Consider the following 14,334-nt stretch of genomic DNA (forward strand, 5'->3'; position numbering starts at 1 on the left):
TGGCACAAATTATGGCAATGCAGACTCAAGAGAAACTGACTTCAGAAATTTTCCCCATAATAAATTACCCCTGAAAACACACTAATGCACCCCTGTGTTAAGACTGCCCATACACAATGCACTTCAGGATCTGTATGTGGATCATCGCTAACTGCAGGATGCACCACCAATGAGGCCAGGTGAGGCGATCGCCTCAGGCAGCACCAGGTAGGAGCAAGGAGGAGGCAGTGGAAGGGCCATGGGCAATAAGCGCTTACATTGTGGCAAAGGAGTTAGGTTAAGAAATGGCACGGGGGGGGGGGGGGGGCGCCGTTTTCAATTTTCACTTCAGGCAGCAGAAAGGCTAGGTGCACCCCTGGCTAACTGAAACTAATAAGGCTGAGTTCACACTGCAGTTATCTGGTCAGTTATTTCTGTCAGTTACTTTGAGCCAAAACCAGTAGTGAAGCCTACTCAGCGATCAGGTGTAATGATTTGATTTCCTCCTGTTCTGTGTTTTTGACCTGTACCTGTTTTTGGCTCACAATAACTTATGGAAATAACTGATTAAATAACTGAAGTGTGAACTCAGCCTAAGGCCTCATGCACACGACCGTTGTGTGCATCCGCGGCCGTTGTTCCGTTTTCCGTTTTTTCCGCGGACCCATTGACTTTCAATAGGTCCGTGGAAAAATCGGAAAATGCACCATTTGGCATCCGCGTCCGTGATCCGTGTTTCCAGTACGTGAAAAAAATATGACCTGTCATATTTTTTTCACAGACAACGGTTCGTCCGTGATCCGTGTCCGTTTTTTCCTATCATTTCAAAGGCAAACTTGACTTAGATTTTTTTTTCATTTCTCATGTCCGTGGATCCTCCAAAAATCAAGGAAGACCCACGGAAGAAAAAACGGACACGGATCACGGAACAACGGAAACCGTTTTTGCGGACCGCAAAAAAAAACGTCCGTGTGCATGAGGCCTTACATGTACATGTGCAGTCCGGAATGCAGCCCAGGAGTTTCACAGGAGATCCGCATGCAGCTCCTGCAGCCGGGCCACATCATGTACGGAAAATGTCCCACAGGATCGTACAGGGGTGGTCAAGTTTAGTCAGGCAGAACATTTGTTACATTAAAGGAAACCTGTTATCAACTTTATGCTGACCTCACTGACGGCAGCATAAAATAGTGACAGAAATGCTGATTTCATCCGTGTGTCACTCATCGGCTAAATGTAAGTGGTTGCTGAGAACCATGATCATAATCATTGCAGAACAGGCCTTGAAAAGAGTCAAATCTACTTGAGAAGAGTCCTGGTTATCCATAATCTCCTGCTCTCTCACCCATCTGCTGATGATTGGCAGTTCTCTCCTAGACAGAAAGGGAGAAAACTAGGTAGAAGACTGTCAGTCATCAGCAGGTGGGCAGGGGAGCAGGAATTCATGTATAACCAGGACTCTTCTCAGGTGGCCGTGACTCTTTTCCAGGCCCAGTCTGCAATGATTGTGATGTTGGTTCTTGGCAACCACTTACTTTTAAATTATAAATAACAGACCGCAGAAATCAACTCACCTGTCTCTACTTTATTCTGCTGTTAGTATGGGCAGCATAAAGCTGATGACAGGTTCCCTCTAAGTTGTTAAAATTGTAGACGGACTGACTTTAGTGGATACTTTGTATCTGAAGGCAAGTACATAACGTTCCAATGTGTGGAGCCGCCTGTAATTGTTTCTTATTAACCGAATGTACACTACTCTAATCTATGGCACATGTTGCTGTTTGTGACAACTAGCCCGATTCCAGCTGAGCTTGAATAAAGTATCCCGGTTTTTAAAGGGGTCATCTAGCGAGCAAATAACAAATTATATTGCATTTTGAGTCTAACTTCCAACATCAAGTTCCACTAGTATTTCTGTGAGACCCTTAGGTTGGGGCTACACGGTGACACGTGGCAGCAAGTCTCAGGAAAGTCGCTCGGCAAAAATATATGTGCCAGTGGTGTCAGTGGTTTAAAGGCTATGTACAACCTTCGGGGGCAATTTTTTTATGATTGCATTTTACTCATTTTGGGCTACAAGTCATTTTTTCCATTGGACTTTATTAAAAAATATTCAGCCGTTCTGTCACAAAGGGTTAACTGTTTTTCTAGCTGTTTGAATGTACTTTTTACTTTCAATTGGTGATGCTCATCTAATAACCCATATCTCTAAATTACTAAAAAGGTTATAAACACTTATGTAAGCCACTTTCTTATCAGTACGATAAGAATTGAGCTATAATGAGTGTTTATAAGGTACTTATTCTGGTGCTGTGAGCTTGAGGTCAGTGGTATTCCTACCTTGGTTTGTGATGGAGCTTTGCTCCTGTCTGGATATTTCCTCTGTCCAGTGTGAGGGCCACCTAGTTAGACATCAATGTGTCTCCAATGTCTCCCCTATGTTTCTATGTATTCTACTCTACCTTCCCTTGTATATGTTTGGTGTGGGTTATGTTCAGGGTCTGTTGTATGTCTAGTTGTTGTTCCATGTCTGGACTGTCGTTGGTGTGTATTGTCCTGCATGGATGCTAGACGTTCCCCTGTCTGCCTGTGCTTTCAGTAAGAGGGCTCCTGGGTTCCCCGGAGGGGGAACTACAAGTCAGTGAGCAGCTCTGCCTGGTGCCGCGGGTAGTTATTGGTGTTCCACCCTGTTGCTGCGGCAGGTAAGTGCTTGTTGTTCCGGTGTGTTGTCGTATCACTGGGTTCTTACCTGCCGATCCAGTTGCTGTTCACTTTCCCTATGTTTGCTGCTAGGCCTGTGGAGACTCCTTTTCGTCCCTGTTGTGGAGGAACTGGTCGTCTCCAATTCCTGACCTTATTTTAGGGATCATCAGGGCGACTCAGGGTCTGAGGTTCCTGTGTATGAGCCATCAACCATCTGGGTTCACTCATACGGTTAGGAGTCAGGGCGAGGATCAGGGGTGACCTGCTACCTTTTCCTGGCATTCAGGCTTAGTTTCAACTCCAGCTTCCCACCCGTGACAAATCTATGCCAGTGTTTAGGTAATGGGCCATGCCCACCACTGCTTTACTCTTCCCAGTGGGTGCAGCCGGCGTATAGCTCACCCACTCCACTGCTCCAGTGGTCAGTAGCACTGATCTCCTTTCCACGCAGGTTGAGGCGTACTTCTTGCCAGGTCTGCCTCTAACTGCATTTATGGTGCACACACTCTCTCCAGCTCTCAAAGTGCCAGCTCTTACACCCTAATCTTCCCCTGTCAATGACTGGCCACCCTGGGTTTACCATGGAAGGGTGCATGAGCAATAGGTTCTAGTACTCTGGGTTTCTGCTTAGGTGTGTGGTTCCCTCGTCGTCTGTGCACCAATTTCTGCCTTACCTGACCTCTGCCTGTTCTCTGTACTGTCCCTAAGCTGCCTGCTCTGATCCTCGGACTGACTTTTGATTGCATCTGCTTGCCCCAAGCACGGCCGGTCCCTGACTATTATTTTGCCTGATCCTCTGGTGTTTCACATCAGTGTCTCTTAATGCCAATGGGTCAGCAGTCACTTGAACAGAGACTAACTACTCCAATAGTGACCTGGTAGTTTTCTGCAGCAGAGTCTAGATCCCTGTACAAGGGCGGAGACCAACCAGGCAAGCTATTTAGTCCATGTAAAAAAAAAATACACTATTTTTGTGTGTCCCAAACTTTTGACTTCAGTTTTCTAGCATACAGTGGTTAATAAATGCCCCACCCCCCATGTTTGTGTATACTTGTATGCATCCTCTGTGGCTGAGTGACAAAAACTGTTATTCTTAGCATTTAAAGTGACTGCAACTTGTTCCCTCTTTAAATAAGAAAGACAGCTCTGCAGCACATGCTGCTGCTCTAAGAAGAAAAATACTGTTGAGGATCATCCATGTTTTTTTTTTTGTGTAGGAATCCTTTTGCTAGGCACATGTACAAGATACTTTACAATCCACTTTAACACTTGACAAGACCACTTACTCAAATATGGATGGGTAGCCAGGACACTTTTTCTCAATTTGCTGCAGTTTATGTACACTGCAGTTTCAATACCTTTGCTTTAACTAATATATATATATTATTTTTTTAAATTTGAGACCTCCCATTAGGAGACTCCGAAGCAGAGTCGGGCAAATATGGGCTATTTTGTCCAATAGAATGATAGTCAAAAGGTCTGTTGGGTGCCTTTGGTGCCCATCCTATCACAGATCTGGTGCTTCTGTTTTTTGTATTCCTCTTCTTAGACCAGAACAAAAACAATGGAAAACGTGTGAACCCGGCCTAGGACCAGGTCTCTTTAACATTGTTTGTTTTCTCATTATTAGTAACCACTTCATTTACGAGACCATTGAATGACTCAAAAAACATTTAATTGGTTATGTATTTCAATCAAATTTGCTATTTCCCTGGCAGTCTGTGACATCAGAAATGTGGTGCTGTGAGGATTACGTGGAAATTACAATAGCGGTGACGCTTATATAAACCGATCAGATCTCAGATCTTTTATTTTACGAACACTGCAAAATGAAAGACAGAATCTAGCTGATTACCTAAAGCCGGAAACGTGTCTATTCGCGGCATTCATTTTCTCTGTCTTCTTAAGCTTTGACATTTCTCGCTGCTATGAATTTTGAATTATTGTAATAAAGAGTGAAGTGGAACCACAAAACTCAAAAACTCATGTCTTATCTTTTCTGTTAGGCCTCATGCACACAAACCTATTTTGTTTCCATGTCCATTCCGTTTTTTTTGCGGATAGGATGCAGACCCATTTATTTCAATGGGTCCGCAAAAAATGTGGACAGCACACCGTGTGCTATGCGCATCTGTATGTGCGTTCCGTAGCCCCGCAAAAAAAATATAACATGTCCTATTCTTGTCCGTTTTAGGCATTGCTACAATGGATCCGCAAAAAAAAAACAGATGGCATACGGATGTCATCTGTTTTTTTTTTTGCGGATACGCAATTTGCGGACCACAAAACACATACGGTCATGGGCATGTAGCCTTAATTAAACTTGTTGGCTAAAGGGGCTTAAAAGATCTGTAACCTCTCCTGACATGTCTGTTTTAGCAACAACTTGCATTTCCCTTGCAATAATTCTGGAGCATTTATTCTTATGGCTCAATCTTGTGCTATTCCTTTATTATTCCTGCTAGAATTGCTAGCAGCTTGCAATGAAGGTCCAGATGGGTGTTACCAGTTGGAGATGTGTCCCTGTGCAGTCTGACACTATCCAATCAGTGATGACAGTGTCAGACTGTGCAGGGACACAACCCCTGATTGGTAACACCCATCTGGACATTCATTGTAAACTACTATTAAGTCATTCATAACTTCTAGCAGGAATAATAAAGGAATGGCACAATATAGAGCCATAACAACAGATGCTCCAGAATTGTTATTACATGGGGAATGCAACTAGTTACCAAAACAGGCATGCCAGGAGAGGTGACAGCTCCTCTTTAAGCACAACATGACAGTAGGAATAGTGCTATATGTTTCACTATTTTAACTGTAAAGTAAAGGCTGTCCTGACTGAATCAAAGATTACATCAACATGAGATGTGAGATGGCAGGTCAGTGATGCCAATGTCAGACTGTGCAGGGACACACACTTAGCTGGTAACACCCATCTGGACCTTCATTGCAAACTGCTAGTAATTCATTCATAACTTCTAGAATTAATAATAAAAGAATGGCACAACATAGAGACATAAAAATAGATGCTCCAGTATTGGTATTAGATGGCAAATACCAGTACTTACTGAAACAGACATGTCAGGAAGGGTTACAGGTCCTCTTTTAAGGGGTCTTCTGGTGATACACTTAGATGGCTGGCATTTACTTATGATAGGCCATCAATGTGTGATTCCACAGGAACTAGTCCCACCTATCAGCAGAATGAGGAACCTGTGGCTCTAACTTGAATGGGGCGCAGCGGATGCACTGGAAATATGCTGAAGGGGCAACAGCACTCCGGCAAATGCAGCGACCCCCTAGGTTTTGCTCGGATCCCCTGATCATATATTGATGTCCTATGGTAAGCATAAAATGTGTGTGTTCCTGTACAGTGCATTTACATGATTCTCTCTCTTTAGTGAACTCTCTATATCAGTTAGTAGCAGCAAATGCACTCACATGTTGCCATTTCGTTCCCTCTTCATACATATTAGGCTTTGTTCACACATAGTTGGGGGTTGATTTTAAGGGTATATTCACATGCTTTAAAATACACTTTGGAATAATCAATATTTGATTGAATCCATGGCAAATGTTTTAGGCTGATTTCTGCCATTAATTTGTATCTGCCGCGGATCTGATAGTGGATTAGTCTCAGCTTCCGATCCAAGAAGCAAGATGTCATTTCTTGAGGCAGATTTGAAATCTGTGTCGAAAAAAATGGCAGCTGTATGAATAAAAATTGAAAATGTAGTGGCCCAGAGCGGGCACTACCATTTCTACACCCTGCTACTGTTTCTAATGGCTAACCAATAATGACATCTGTGTATTTATTCCAGGTCCTTTTACACTGTGCCTTAATAACACTGCTATGTAACTAATGTACTTGTTATGTTCATGTAATGTGCCTGGATCACCAGCAGGTGGCAGTGTACTGTATCTGGCAGAGAGAGATCTTTAGATAGAATGGAACTTACCATTCCATTATTTCCCCTTTTGGGCAGAAGTGGGCTAGTTCTGCTTCCTACCAAGGGAGGAGTTGCACGAAGCAATAGTGGAGTCTAGATTCGATCGTGGAGCGGAGAAGACACAAGAGATGGCTCAGTGAGGAGAATGGCCCACCTCCTGCAGCAGGAGTCTCCAAAGGGAAGCAGCTCATAGAGCACTATGACTCCTTATAGATTAAGAGACAGAGTATTACGAGGGGGTCAACAGCCAAGGCACCCCACTCAAAGGTACCAGCACAGTCAGAAAGTCCAGCTACCAGACTGAAACCAAGGGAAAGCAAGGTATACCTGTTTGCCAGTCACTTTACCCTAAAACCTGCTGGAGCCAAGAGAAAGACTACTTATTTCACTCCACCAACTATCACTCTCCCCTTTATTGCTACAGAGCCTAACCCTGGGGAGCAATGGTATCCAGGTAGGAGCATTGTGACACACAAACTACTAAGGCCGCATCACCACTCGCCAATTCCTAAAACCCTGGGACACGATCGGCCCTGAGGGGGAGGTGCGTTGCAGAAACAGTGGGACACATGTAGTACTGCATATCTGGGGGTACTACTAATGTAACTGCAATGGTTTGTAATGTAAATGCAATGTAATGTAATATGCTATCCACCTTCTTCACCAGCAGATGGGGTACTGTTGCAACAGGAATGGAACTTACCATCCCATTACTCTCCTCTTGATAGGAGAGAGCTGGTTTGCTTCCTGCCAAGGGAAGATTAGGGCTAGTTATAGTCAGTTTAGAGAGGAAAGTGAGGAGTGAGGGAGCATGCAATCTATATCCCGCTTCTCCTGGCCATGTGGACCACAGTGGCAGCTCATCTAGGAGGACATCATTGCCCCAGAGAGACTGGAGAGTCTTAGGCTACAAAAGATTTCAAAAGGACAGCATATTTGAGTCAGCAGAGTGATCAAGCAATCAAGACTCTGCTGAAAGGTGGTGGGAAACATGTTAAGGCACCATGACTGCAGTTCAGGACAGGCATAGACAGACGTCTGCCTCATACAGTGTACACCTACAACCACAGGTGCCTGAGTAATGCTGTAAGGATTACAGAGAGAGACTTTGTCAGCTAGCAAATTTCTGAGTGTCAGTTCTGCTACATTGGCAGCCACCATACCTTATTATCTGGGAAGAGAAAAATTGCACTTTGTATGATTTGGTGAACTATTTAAACCCCTTCCTTGCCATAACCTATGCAAAAAAATAAAAACCTGCGTAATCTGCAATGTGTGCATGTACCCTAAGGCTTCCTTCACACACAAATTTGTATACAAATTTGTGTATAAGTTTTTATGTCCTTTTTTCTCCCCAAGACAAATGTATGAATTTGTATTGCTGAAAAATCCCCAGTGCTTTAACATGCTGTGTTTTTTTTTAAATGACACACAATACACCACCAAATAATAAAAAAAAAATAGCAGTAGCAAAAAATAAATCGAAAAAACAAAATGTGTTCCCTGCATTTCATATTCCCCACAGTGTCACCGACACTCTGCTCTGACTGCAACGGGACCCGTCAGGTGCGCTCTCCTGGTCCTGCGCTGCCGGCATCTCGTTGCTGACTAACAAGCTTCCTGGGAAGAAAAAAAATTTTCACTTGATTTTGGGGTCTGTTCCTTCCCTCTGCAACGTTTTTCCCACGGACCGGGTGCTGGCTGGATTACTAGTAACCAGCTTCCTGGACGGTGGGTGCACTCCGTTTGCTACCGCCCCGCTGGGCTTCCGTCCCTGTGTGCACAGCAACAGGACTTGGCTTCATGAACTGGAGAGCAGGCCAATCAGGAGGGTCTATATAAAAACGAAAAGTCAGTCCTGTGTCCCAACACGGACAATTACTTGCGCTGCTGCTGGTCCCGGAGTAGTGTGGTAGGTCGTTCACACTGGTAGATAGAAGTCAAAGGGTTTTGGAACCGCGCTGCTATGGACTGTGTCTCCCGGTAAAAGTGGACGGCATAGGGTGTCAGCCCCTCTCCCCGGCACCCAAAGGATCCAATCCTCCGCAGATCTCCTCCTCTACAGGGTTTAAAGGGGATAGGCAGAATAGTGAAGCACCCTTTGCAATCTTTTTATAAAAAGGTTTTATTCTACTCACAAGAGTCGGTAGACAAAAAGCATGTAATACAAATCAGAACGTCACGTTCCTGCCCCAAATCAGAACGTGACGTTCTGATTTGTATTACATGCTTTTTGTCTACCGACTCTTGTGAGTAGAATAAAACCTTTTTATAAAAAGATTGCAAAGGGTGCTTCACTATTCTGCCTATCCCCTTTAAACCCTGTAGAGGAGGAGATCTGCGGAGGATTGGATCCTTTGGGTGCCGGGGAGAGGGGCTGACACCCTATGCCGTCCACTTTTACCGGGAGACACAGTCCATAGCAGCGCGGTTCCAAAACCCTTTGATGAGGGTCTATATGATGTCACAGGTCACATGGGGGGACGTCCTATGTGACCCAGGAAGCGCCCTTTTTAAACAGGCAACTGCTGGCCACAGTTGCCTATGATTAAGGCCTCTTTCACACGAGCGTGGCGGATTGGCTCCGGATGCGTTCAGAGTGCGTTCAGTGAAACTCGCACCATTTTGCAAGCAAGTTCAGTCAGTTTTGTCTGCGATTGCGTTCAGCTGTTCAGTTTTTTCCGCGCGGGTGCAATGCGTTTTGATGCGTTTTTCACGCGCGTGATAAAAAACTGAAGGTTTACAAACATCTCTTAGCAACCATCAGTGAAAAACGCATTGCATCCGCACTTGCTTGCTTGCGAATGCAATGCGTTTTTCACTGAAGCCCCATTCACTTCTATGGGGCCAGGGCTGTGTGAAAAACGCAGAATATAGAACATGCTGTGTTTTTCACGCAATGCAGAACTGATGCGTGAAAAAAACGCAAGCAGGTGCGGATTCAATGCATTTTTCACTGATGGTTTCTAGGAGATGTTATTTGTAAACCTTGAGTTTTTTATCACGTGCGTGAAAAACGCATCAAAACGCATTGCACCTGCATGGAAAAAACTGAACAACTGAACGCAATCGCAGACAAAACTGACTGAACTTGCTTGCAAAATGGTGCGAGTTTGTCTGAACGCACCCTGAACGCATCCGGACTTAATCCGTCACGCTCGTGTAAAAGGGGCCTTACCCTTTGCCTGATGATTTAGACCTGATGTGGCTTCCAGGTTTTGACTTCTTGGTGTGGTATGTTACTGCTTTCTAGTTTATGATTTGGCTTTAGATTTGATTCTCCTGGTTTTGACTTTGGCTAGAACGACTCTGCTCTTATCCATTTGTTTTGGTTCTGGTTTTTACCCATTCCATCAGTATCTGCTCTGTGTACCTGTCATTATTTTAGTTATTTTGTCCCTGCTTTGTTTCCTGTCGGCCCCTGCACTTAGGCCCCTTTCACACGGGCGAGTATTCCGCGCGGATGCGATGCGTGAGATAAACGCATTGCACCCGCACTGAATACCGACCCATTAATTTCTATGGGGCTGTTCACATGAGCGGTGATTTTCCCGCATCACTTGTGCGTTCCGTGAAAATCGCAGCATGCTCTATATTCTGCGTTTTTCACGCAACGCAGGCCCCATAGAAGTGAATGGGGTTGCGTGAAAATCGCAAGCATCCGCAAGCAAGTGCGGATGCGGTGCGATTTTCACGCACGGTTGCTAGGAGACGATCGGGATGGAGACCCGATCATTATTATTTCCCCTTATAACATGGTTATAAGGGAAAATAATAGCATTCTGAATACGGAATGCATAGTAAACTAGCGCTGGAGGGGTTAAAAAAAAAAATAATTAAAATTAACTCACCTTAGTCCACTTGATCGCGTAGCCCGGCATCTCCTTCTGTCTCCTTTGTTGAATAGGACCTGTGGTGAGCATTAATTACAGGACCTTTGATGACGTCACTCCGGTCATCACATGATCTTTTACCATGGTGAATCACCATGGTAAAAGATCATGTGACGTACCATGTGATGACCGGAGTGACGTCATCAAAGGTCCTGTAATTAATGCTCACCACAGGTCCTATTCAACAAAGGAGACAGAAGGAGATGCCGGGCCGCGATAAAGTGGACTAAGGTGAGTTAAATTATATATTTTTTTTAACCCCTCCAGCGCTAGTTTACTATGCATTCTGTATTCAGAATGCTATTATTTTCCCTTATAACCATGTTATAAGGGGAAATAATACAATCTACAGAACACCGATCCCAAGCCCGAACTTCTGTGAAGAAGTTTGGGTTTGGGTACCAAACATGCGTGATTTTTCTCACGCGAGTGCAAAACGCATTACAATGTTTTGCACTCGCGCGGAAAAATCGCGGGTGTTCCCGCAACACACCCGCACATTTTCCCGCAACGCCTGTGTGAAAGAGGCCTTAGTAAGAGCTTGTTCAGGTGAATGTAAGGGCTCTGTGCCCGTGTTGCGGACCGCAAATAGTGGTCTTCAATGCACAGGCACCAGAAATGTGAATCCTGTATTGCTGTGTGGACCCATTGACTTGAATGGGTCAGCGAAACACAAAATACAGCAAAGGACAGGACACGTCCTTTCTTTTGCGATGCTGAAGCACGGACCTAAAAGCCTACGGAAGCACTTCTGAGTTTTTCAGTGGGTTTCCGATCCGTGCCTCAGCTCCGCAAATGATAGGACATGTCCTATCTTTCACCGTAGCTTGCGGTGATTTTATTTGAATGGGTCCGCATCTGGAGCATGGAGTGCACACGGCCAGTGCCTGTATAGTGCAGACTTGCAAAGAGCCCTTACATTCGTCTAAATGAGCCCTAAGGAAAGGACTGCCATCCAGTTGCGGTCCGTCATTTAGGGCGGATCATGCAAGTAGGTAGGGACAGTTGGGTCGGCAAAGTTCAGGGCCTCACTAATCCCTACGGGACACATAGACTTGCAGCTAAAATTTGGAGCTGGTGTTTTTCAGCAAAAACGGCCCCAAAACGCATGTACAAAAAAAAAAAAAAAAAAAAACTAAAGTGCAGAAACATGCCACTAAAAACCTATGTGTGAACTTACCCTAATAAAAGTAAGATGTGTGGATAAAAGTGTTAATAAAGTTGCTGCAAAGAAACCAGAAACTTATAAGATACATCATCTAAAAACCATCATACATGTGCGGAGCATGTAAAGATGCAGATACAGGCCAAGCTGTTCATACGTTCACATGACCCTAGAGCTTTAAAGCACTTGAGAAAAAAAAATCCTAAAACTGTATGCCATAAACCTGACCAATAAATGTCGCTCGTAAAAGCCATGAGAGCACATTTTCCATGTACAGAAAAGTTAAAAGACGAGGCGCTGCACCCGTTGTGCTCATGCCAGTCTCTAGTCCAGACAGATGCACAAGAAACCCTTTCACCTAACGTCCATGTGAACACTTTCATGACGAACTTACAAAAATGGTGTTGCGAATCCTCCTATGAACCCTGCCTGTTAACCTCTCGCTTTCCGGCACCCGCAGAAAGCATTACCGCTTTATTTTAATCGAGTTTGTTGTAATGTGATGTAGTACACAGTGTTCTAAGTTTTTAGAGTATTTGTTATACTTTGTAATCTAATTACTAACAAGCTGAAGCTTAACATGTGGGGGGGGGGGGGGGGGAAGGAATCCTGCCCATCCTCTGAAGACTACCATATTAACCCATCACTTGCAGACATCTTGGGAAGGGTTAAGTGCCGACAGTGGCGGCAGCTGAATGAGAGAACAGGGTGTGGATCTGCTTTCAGTGTGTGTGTGTGTGTGTTTTTTTCCCTCTTTTGAGCCGTGTCCAGACTCGGTGGAAATGTGTGCCGCATGCAACATATGATTTAAATCAGGAGTCTTTTTGGGCTGTGAGATAAATAGCGCTTATGTTCTCACTGCCAGCGCTGGGGCAGGCTTGGCTCCCACAGAGCTGCAGCCTTGGCTGTACCACCCCGAGGGCAAAAACTGAGCTCAGATATTCCACATGGAACTCAAAACCACACTTCTAACTCACAACAGGCTTGCTCTGTCCCTGTGCCGTCCTTACACTCCCCCCTACCCTGTCTGTCACCCGCACCCCCTCCCTGCTATTTCCTTCGTTGGCTCTTTCCTTTTTTCCACATCCCTCCTTCTTCTGCTTCTCTCCTTTTCAATCTATAGCTATTCTGTCTTGTGCTTTCCTTCTACAAACCACTTCCCTAAGCTACTTGCTTCATTTCTCCCTTTTATGAGTCATTTACTTTTTTGATTTCGCTACCTAACCCAATTCTCCTTTAATCCAGCAGGCTGCTGACTCTCCTTAACCTCGTCCAATGTCTGTCATGTAGTGTCATGTTCCTTCAAGCAATAAACATTACCCACAAAGAGGGCTAAAAATGATGCAGATCAATGTATGTACAAAGCACCATCCATATATAATGTCTTCAAATTTACAGATGCAGACAAGTCTACTCAAAATCCCACCCTCCTCTTACCACTGGCCCATCAGTCAGATTTAGGGTTGTCTGTAAGGAGCACCCCTGCTGTGAATGACGTGGAACACTGTAGTTGAAAAGTGGTACAACAATTCCTGAGCAGTCCTTGACTAGGGAATCAGGTTAGGAGAGAATGACTGCCCACGTTCCCCCATTCTACTGTGCTGTTGTGGGACTCTGAGAAGCTACTCCCTGTCACAGACTGCCCTGCTGATACGCCACTTGCGAGGTTGCTTCACTCACTTACTATGGATTTGCCCTGCACCTTTGTGGGTCTTTGAGGTTGTGAAGTCACTATCTTTCATGGATATCCAGCTATCATGGCTGCTAACCTGAGGTCTACAGATTGCACAATACTCAGCATGCACAAGAGTATGGTGGTCCCTAGGCCACTGTGTGGCTAGCACACTTCCAGTCCAGGCCCTAATCTGACTTGTAGCATCTGTAAAAGCAGCCATACAAGTGAAACCGCATGTTCATTCTTGCTTGTAGAACACAGTATAACACCTGAACCTTCACTTTATGACAGAGGAGAAGGAAGAATTCCCCATTCCTTGTCCTGGACCTCAAATAACTCTCACTTCCACAGCCCACATCAAACCAATACTAGCACCCAAACTGCACTACTCTGGCCTCTCGGGTATCCCCATCTCTGGATCCAACCCCCAACTTCTCCGATGCAGCTATACTCAAGCCTCGCTGGACAGCTTCACTAATGGCGGGTTTACTCTGTCCGATTGTTGGGCAGAATATTAGGGTCCACTGTTTTTATGAACGCTCGTTCCCAATAATTCCTGCAGGCAACTAAATGACCTTTTCTGGGCAGCAGATAGTGAGTAATGTCTAAACAGTGATCTGCTGCCCAGAAACAATGCAGCTGTATGGGGACCAGTAATCGCTCATTCTCATACTGTGGAGGTGATCATGTAAATGTGGTCCCCCTTCCTTGAATGAGCGGCCAGTTGTTGGGAAGGAATCCTTCTTTCCCAATAATTGGATGCTCCCCTGAGTGTGTAAACGCTGCCATAAGATTCTCCATGTTTATTTTCCTTTGCCTTTAGCCCATTGGTGCATGTCTTGGTGTCTGCAATAAGGCCTACATGCCATATGTTTACACGTGGCAATGATCAGGAACATCTAGGGTTTCTACACTTTTTTCCAACATGCTTGACAAGGGGGTGAGGCATAGTTGAAAGCGATG

General features: G+C 44.8%; 1 protein-coding gene across 1 annotated transcript in view; it reads right to left on the reverse strand.

The window, feature by feature from the left end:
• RARG (retinoic acid receptor gamma) overlaps positions 1 to 14,334 on the reverse strand; it is a 230,756-nt gene that overhangs the window by 151,013 nt on the left and 65,409 nt on the right. The gene's annotated exons all lie outside the window — the stretch shown is intronic.

Source organism: Bufo bufo, chromosome 3 (assembly GCF_905171765.1).
Source record: "Bufo bufo chromosome 3, aBufBuf1.1, whole genome shotgun sequence".
Taxonomy (NCBI): Eukaryota; Metazoa; Chordata; class Amphibia; order Anura; family Bufonidae; genus Bufo; species Bufo bufo.